The sequence below is a fragment of the Triticum dicoccoides genome, chromosome 4A (assembly GCF_002162155.2).
Source record: "Triticum dicoccoides isolate Atlit2015 ecotype Zavitan chromosome 4A, WEW_v2.0, whole genome shotgun sequence".
Taxonomy (NCBI): domain Eukaryota; kingdom Viridiplantae; phylum Streptophyta; class Magnoliopsida; order Poales; family Poaceae; genus Triticum; species Triticum dicoccoides.
The window spans coordinates 621,407,154-621,416,111 of record NC_041386.1 but is presented as its reverse complement, the minus strand read 5'-3'; the positions used below and the strand labels follow the sequence as shown (position 1 = coordinate 621,416,111).

Here is an 8,958-nt window from a genome sequence, read left to right as displayed (position 1 = left end):
GGGCTGCGATTTGCGCCGCATTTAACCATCAGAAGCTGCTGGAGATGGCGTCCGCGGGTGCCGGTCGTGGCGGCAGCCGCAAGCGGCGCAACGTCGACGAGGCTGGAAGTTTGTCCCTCTGCCCTCCGGTGTCGGAAAGGCGCAGGGAGCAGCGCCGGAGCGTCGGCGTGGGCGAACTTCCGTCGCCTCGGGCGGATCTTCGATCCGGCCATCCAGTGCCTCCGGGCGCCCGAGCACGCCTGGTGGGAGGCGAAGGTGGCCGCCGCCACCAGAGATGCAGCTGCGGTCGCGCGTCCCGGCGCTCCGCGAGGAGTACCAACTCCAACAGACCCTCTCCGGCACGCTCATTTACCACACCCTCCATGGCAACGAGTCCTTGCCCCGCGAGGACGACTCCGGCGGCGAGGGCGACTCCGGTGATGAGTATATGCAGTATGCTAGTATGCTTTCCGTTTAGTGTGATGTTTAATTTTGGTTTGTATTGAACTCCCGTATGGTATGTAGTAGATGAACTCCCCTATGCTATATTTGATGAACTCCGGTGATCTGTGTTTTAGCGCAAACTAGCAGTTTGAATATGTGGTATCGGTGGTTGCAGGATCTGTTCTAGCTGCGCATCCGGCGTCCTGCAAAAATCGTTTCCGGGATTACCATAAACGATTTTTGTGGGTGGCGGGTTGCGGGATCTGCTAGAGATGCTCTGACGCTTGAGATATATAATCTTGATAACATTTTTACACATTCCTTCATATTCTGTGTTGAGATTGTAGTGCACATATGTTGAAAGGTTGATCTTATGTAACTATTATCTTATCCTTTGTCATGAGTGTGGGAAGCTAAGTAGGCAAACAGCAGCAAACTGGCCGTAATGCTAGCATGGGTCATGTGCGCATGGTGGTGCGCACCTGGCCGGCTGCAATGTAGGTCCCAAATTAGGGACTCACGTGAGCCTGCGAGTGGAAATATATTGCCATACCTCTGAATCTTATGTAGTTATAATGATGTCAAGCCGTGGCATTCTGCATGCAACATCTGTCAGTCTATCTGTGGGAGTTCCCTTAGAGATGAATTTTTACTCATTTATTGTATTATAAATAGCAAAATGGATTGTCTCATAAATGTGATGCCAATTTTTTTGATTTCTCACTGAACATGCATCCTAACATGTCACTAAGGACCTCTGGTCACAAATACTTGCTGTTTTGGACATTGAGAATGTGTCCAAAATGAAATTTTGACCACTAAATTTCTATTGTAATGTAATAATACAATCTAATATGGTTAATTGGTTATAATATTTTGGAAGTTCATTTTGAGAAAAACTTCACATATAATTTTCATGTTTGAAATTTAATTAAAATTTCAAAAGTTTAACTACATGTATGTCCAAAATAGAATTATGTCTGACTAGAGTTAGTGCACCTGAAGTATGCAGAAGTAATTGTGAAATCAGTGCAGTGAAATGTGAGCTTTGTGTTGTTTGCAATGTTCAATTTTCGTCAGATGTTCCGTGTGATGGACTGTTTGTTGCAGAAATATTTAGAGGTGCTTCAAATCTGTTTGAACTATAATGTATAACGACTGGATTTACTGAGGAAGCCTTCGGTAGAGGTTATACTATACATGTTTGTATTTGTTAATCTCCCATTACCTCAAGTAAAATGTGTCTTTGCTTTATATTAATAGGGAGATCAACTGCCAATAGAGATTGCTGCACGTAACAATAGACGTAAAGATGTTGAGATCCTTTTTCCGGTGACATCTCGTATTCCATATGTGCATGATTGGAGTGTTGACGGGATACTTGCTTATGTCAAATCAGTGCCAAAGGAGGAGGTATGAATTCGACAATTTTTGGCATATCTAAGATTATTATCATGTCTTAATACTTGCCCTAGAACGGCCTACCCCAACTTACTTGGGACAAAAGGCACTAGAGCATTTTCTGTTCTTTAGAATCTTCGATGCATCCCTAACTTGAAGCAAGTATATCAAAGTTTAAACACATGTTTGTTCCAAACACAATTGGATAACTGGAATATCACCATAGGATTGAGTGGATGAAATCAAATTGACATAAGCCATTTCAATTGAAAAGTTGCTGTTCATTTAATCTTCAAACTCTGTCATTACCCATTTGAAAAGTTCCATTCCATTGACACATCAAGACATTTATTTTATTCTTTCTGGAACCAAATCATTCATCGGTATTGATCACATTATGGATAAAAGTTTGCAGAATGGGAACAAGATATGGTTTCAAATGTTTGTCTTCCCAACTAAAAAGATCCTTGTGTTTTCTTTTCCCACCTAATTTTACATATATTGACTAATCTGAAAAACATTGAATTGACATACGCTCCAAGGATCACTTTGATACTTTTCTCAGTTCAAGTGGTTGCCTCAGTTTGCATGGTCTTCTGAGTTTGACTGTTTCAGGACGACCCATTGTACAAAATGGGGCCAGCTTATCTGAAATCAGAAGGAAACAAGGCATACAAGAGAAAAGATTATGTTTCTGCAATAAATTTCTACAACATGGTATGTGTTGTACTATGCTCTTTTACCAGCTCCAAATTAATCAGTGCAAGGAAAAAAAATCTCCTAATGTATCATTGTGGTTTATGAACTAGTTGAATGGTTTGCAGAATTTTGCATCTCCTTTAAAAATCCAAATAGTATATTTTCATTCCTTTGGTGCATCCACATTTTTATTAATTTAACAGTGTAAATCTGTGCATGTGCTGTAAAGGATAAGTGCTACAGTCTTGGTTTCAGTAGCAAACGTTATGGTCATTAGGGGAAGCCATGGTCCACTGGGTGTTGCCATGGCCTAGAGGTGGTGCATGGACTTGTTATTGCTTAGATGATTCCAAATGAGGCCTAATCTCTTAATACGATGGCCAAATCTATCAATAGAATTTAATCGAACCCACAGTCACCAACTTCCTGAGCCGATGTGGTCGAAGAATGTGATCAAGGAACGGGGTACACTACTTGCGAAAGGTTTTGACAAGGCCAGGACAAGATTGTTCCTGTGTTCCTGGGATGAGGAGCATGACATAGTTCCACGTTCCCCCTGACTGATCTAACATAATCTATATGAATCAAAATGAGATATTATCTTATCTGGTTCCTTCTCAAGCTACACCTTCTTGCTCCTCACATTGGGTCAGCTTGGTGCCTTGGCCTTACGTTCAAAAAAAAAAAGCTTGGTGCCTTGGCCTTACGTTCAAAAAAAAAAAAAAACTTGGTGCCTTGGCCTGCCTCCTTCGATAATAGAGCTAGAGCCACACCAAAACAGGAAGCTATTGTTGTTGTTTAACAGGCATACAGCAAGTGATGTTCTTGTAAAAGGTTCTAAATCTCACTAACCTGTACTTGGCTTGTCTCACCTTGTACCGAGTATCTGGGAATTGTCCCTGTGATTTGCTTCATCTCTGAAAGGTTGATTTTAATATTTCCGTTTATGATCGAAACTCCATTGTGACAATCAAAAAAAGATATTAAACACAAATAACATGACATGATTATTGTCTACTCACTAAATTCCTTCCACAAAAGTTAGATGTGCTGTTGGTGCTTTCACTGAATACTTAATTGGTTAATTTGCTTCAACTCCTTTTGTTTCAGAATATTTCTCCATTGAGGAAACAAGATTTTAGTTATTTTCATTTCACTGAAAACAGTCTGGGAGACCTCTAGTCATTAGTCAATGTGTACGTGCAATGCACGTTAATTTGGAAGTGTATTAAGTGCATGCAGATATTAAGTAGGATATTATTTGCGTGTTATTATGTGATTAGCACTATTTTTGGCATGAAATTAACTGCACGCTAAACGTGTTGAGCGCTCGACATTGAAGCAGTCTAGGTCGTTGGATTTACATGATTTGATGGCCGAGATTAATTGGATCTGCCCCTTTGGGTATTTTTATATTGGTATAGATATAGATGATTGTAGTTATGAGTTAAGACAGTATTTTCTTTTCCCTTGGCCTGTCTCTGTGACTCAACCTTTTTATTCTAATGATAGAAAAGGTTAAATGTCTGATTATTTAGCCTTAATCTTTCTAGTTTTAGTTCTTAATTAGTCTTTTGTTTGGACAAAACTAGGGGAACGTAGGGAGTATAGTACTAGTAGTACATAAAACCAAGTCAGACTGAATGATCCACTGCGCTCCAGTGTGTTGAATATATATAAAGGATAGACCTAGTGCATAGAAACTCCGACACAAGGTGGGGTCTGGAGAGGGATTATAGGTACCTAGTCTTACCCGTGCGAAGAGTCTGCAATACCATGTAAAACCCCATGTATTTTTATGGAATGCACGACATGTCTTTTGTAAAATGACAGCAAAGTATTATAACTCATCATGAATTCATAAATTCATATAGAGGAAAAATGCTATAACTTGAGTGGATGACTTAACCAAGTCTGCATCCTTTATATATTTATTTTGAGTCTCCAATAGCCCAAACCCAGTTTACCACCTAATTCTAGTGATACGACTGCCCATCAATGTCTTGTGTACAGGCGTGAGCAAAAAGTTCAATCCTGTATGTAAGTGACATTTGCCAGCGTGATTCATCATTGTAGGCAACCAAGCTTGATCCTGAAGATGTAGCCTTGCATTCAAATAGGAGCGTTTGCTGGATTAACTTGGGTGAAGGAGACAAGGCCTTGGAGGCAGCTGAAATGTGCAGGATGATACGTCCTGATTGGCCAAAGGCCTGGTACAGGCAAGGGGCGGCCCAAATGTTTTTGAAGGTGAGATAAAACTTCACAGTTTACAGCTAATCCTTCTGCTGTGGCCAATCCCTTTTTATGCTCTGATGACACTACAATCCATGTCTTCAGAACTATGAAAGATGGACTGAAGTTGGACCCGACAAATGTTGAGATTGAGAATGCATTATGGTAAAACTTATTCCCATCTCTGTGTCTATCAATGTCGGAAATTTTAATGTAAGCATAAACCTCACTCGGGAATCCATTACTGTGTCATGATAAATCATATAGAGCCTCATACTAAAACATGCATACGGTGGATATCTTGTGCATACTATTCAGATCAACACACTAGTGATACTCCCTCGGCCCCTCCGATCACAAATAATCATTTTAGGGTTGTCCATAGTTAAACCTTTATAACTCTGACCATAGATAACAAAAGGTCAATACTGCTAGATTTATCATGGAAGGTAATTTCATAATATATGAACTTTCTATCCGAAACAATGTATCTTTAGAGAAATTGATGGTCAAAATTTCACCTTGTAGACCATGTTGATGTCCTCAGCGACTTATATCTGTGATTTGATGGAGCATATGATTTTTATCTTAAGAGTGAATCCCAAATTGCATTGTCATGCATTGCTTTGCTACTTCAACACATCTATAAAACGTAGTAATGTCATAATTTGATTATGCAGGGAGGCATTCAACTCGATGAAGATATCTCGTGCCAAAACGGTCTCATGAACCGCCATCCTTTGATCAGAAGAGACCTACCCAAGGCCAAGCTGTTTCTGTGCTTGCTTCCCCTTCAGTGTTTAAAGACGTTGAGTTGAGAAGTTCTGCGTAGTACTGTACACACGAGCTTATCTGGCTTCCTTGTATATAGTGTGTTGGGTGATGATGGTACAATCTATTTGCTGTTTCTCGCTACTGAATGCTGATCGTAAGTTTGAATCCTTAGACGTGTGGCGACAATTTGTCTGCATTTTCGCGCCAAAATACGGGAATTATGTAGCAACTGATCCGTGGTGTGGTGGCATGAAGTTGGATGGTTTCATCCACGAATTGGAGACGTCTTGAATTTGGACATTTTCAGCCATGAATTGGAGGTGTCTTGAATTTCTGCGTCTACATTTCCTGTTTTCTGTTTAGGTTTATTGGTTATATTTTTTTCTCGTAACTTACCTAGTTTAGCAAGAGTCTCCTGGAAGAGACGATGAAATGGACTGGGTCATCAATTGCTTCCCGAGTCTCCATGTCATGAATCAGCTCCTGCTAAGTTGTGTCTGCTCCAACGGTGCGCTCGTGGCCTTGAAATCATGATATGGTATATCCCTGGCAAAGGTTACTAGAACAGAGATGCGCGCATTGGGGCAGCCTGTTTATGTTTTAGAAAATTTAAAGATGCATAAAAATGTAAATAAATTAACAGAATAGAAGAACAGTTAACGCTTAGTTATTTTTTCTTAAGCAAGTTTGCAAAAAACTACAAATACTAATGCAAACTACAAAGCAATGCATAAATAGTAGAACTAGAACCATAATTTAGTGAACGGCATAAACTAACACAATAGAAGAAAAGTTAACTACTCCTTCCGTACCGGTGCATACACTAGTAGAAAAAGGGGCTTTCGTTCGGGCCTGGCCAGCCCATTAGTCCCGGTTCTTTCACGAACCGGGACCAATGGATGCATTCGTCCCGGTTCGTGAGCCCAGGGGGCCGGCCAAGGCCTCGTGGGCATTGGTCCCGGTTCGTATGGACCCATTTGTCCTGGTTACAAGCACGAACCGGGACCAATGAGCCTCGCTCCTGGCCCACAAACATTGGTCCCGATTCTTGGCTCGAACCGGGACAGAAGGCTAGGCTTTAGTCCCGGTTCCAGCCATGAACCGGGACAAATGAATTGCCTATATATACCCCATCGTTGCAGCAGAGCACTCCACAGTGCTCTATTTTTTCTGGCCGGCGAGGAGAGGGCATTTGGGTGCTCTAGCTCACCTCCTATGCATACGAGGTGTTCGATGAAATGCCCAAGCCACGCTAGTTAAGCTTTCTCCTCTCGAATCTCGACCTCCAAGCTCCATTTCCCCCGAGATTTGTCTAGATTTAGCGGTCCGTCACGTCTCGTCCCCGTCTTCACCGCCATCGATCGCCCGCGCCGATCTCGTCGCCTGCACCACTATATGGTGAGCCCCTTATCTTCTTATGAAAGAAAAAAAATATTCTCACTTTAGATAGATACTTGTCTAATTTTCTTACTTTCATTATTGCTTGTGCTTATATAGTGCGATGGTTTTGGTATCCGCCCCCGTCGGCCCTCGTCCTGGCTATGATTCGGATGTTGTATATATTATCTTTTATAACTATTTGGTTCATTTATTGTTTATGACAATTATGCCCATCAAGTTGACATAGATTTTATTTATGTAGGAGGTAGTTGAACCGGAAATTCCAACCGACCCTATTGTCGAGAGGTTAAATTTAGTTGAAGAAGAAAACAATTACTTGAAGGAAAAAATGAGGAGGAGAAGATGATATTGGAGTTGCATGTTGCGGATGTCGTCGATGATCACAAGATCAAGATGGATGCAATGCGGTTGAAGATGAGAAAGATTATAAAATATGCCATTCATACCGAGGCTTGATATCATTATGCCGTTGGATCAATTTTTACCTTGGTTGTGATTATAATCGCATTTATTGTTGCATTGAAAGGTTTCACATAGTTTCAATGTATGGTTTAACTAGATGCTCTGGAGAGCTATATGTTGTTCAATGAGAACTATGTATGTACTTTGTTTTTAATGTGATGATGAACTTCTATTAATTTGGTCACTTATCTATCCATGAGAGCTATATGTACTAAATTGATGATGTAGCTTTGAATGGTGCATTTTATACACGAAGTGCATCCAGTTTTTGCCGTAAGCCTCTCTATTTTCTTACACATGATATGTGGTTGAAATGATTATACCATGCCAACTTTAACTTTTTCAGAGTTCATTTGTAGTGCTTTTCAATTTCAGGGTCTTATAGCTCAAAATAATCAGTAAATGCATAAAAAATAACAAATGAAGTCAGAAAGGGTTGAAAATTGATGATGTGGCTTTGAATGGTGCATTTTGACCACAGAAAAAGTATGAAGTTCAAATAAGTTTAAAAAATTGAAATCCCTTTGTAACAGACGAGTTTCCGTATGAAACCCTGATACTTCGAAAGAGATCGTGCATTTTGTATACGAAATGCATCCAGTTTTTGCCGTAAGCCTCTCTACTTTCTTGCACATGCTATGTGGGTGAAATGATGATACCATGCCAACTTTCAACCTTTTCAGAGTTCATTTGTAGTCCTTTTCAATTTCAGGGTCTTATAGCTCAAAATAATCAGTAAATGCATAAAAAATAACAAATGAAGTCAGAAATGGTTGAAAATTCATGATGTGGCTTTGAATGGTGCATTTTGAACACAGAAAAAGTATGGAGTTCAAATAAGTTTAAAAAATGAAATCCCTTTGTAACAGACGAGTTTCCATATGAAACCCTGATACTTCGAAAGAGATTCTTCGTTTTGTACACGAAGTGCATCCAGTTTTTGCCGTAAGCCTCTCTACTTTTTTGCACATGCTATGTGGGTGAAATGATGATACCATGCCAACTTTCAACCTTTTCAGAGTTCATTTGTAGTGCTTTTCAATTTCAGGGTCTTATAGCTCAAAATAATCAGTAAATGCATGAAAAATAACAAATGAAGTCAGAAAGGGTTGAATATTGATGATGTGGCTTTGAATGATGCATTTTGAACACAGAAAAAGTATGGAGTTCAAATAAGTTTAAAAAATGAAATCTCTTTGTAACAGACGTGTTTCCGTATAAAACCCTGATACTTCGAAAGAGATTGTGCATTTTGTACACGAAGTGCATCCAGTTTTTGCTGTAAGCATCTCTACTTTCTTGCACATGCTATGTGGGTGAAATGATGATACCATGCCAACTTTCAACCTTTTCAGAGTTCATTTGTAGTGCTTTTCAATTTCAGGGTCTTATAACTCAAAATAATCAGTAAATGCATGAAAATAACGAATTTCAGGGTCTTTTAGTAAAAAGAATTATCATAAAATAAAATAAATAAGTAATTTGAAAAATAATAATATAAACTTTAATAAAATATATAAATAGATACAAAATAAAATTAAATTTAATAACATAAATAAAATTTGT

At 39.5% G+C, this 8,958-nt stretch overlaps 1 pseudogene; it reads left to right on the top strand.

The window, feature by feature from the left end:
- The window catches only part of LOC119283862, an 8,800-nt pseudogene extending 3,876 nt beyond the window's left edge, over positions 1-4,924 (top strand).
- The last annotated feature ends 4,034 nt before the right edge of the window (positions 4,925-8,958 follow it).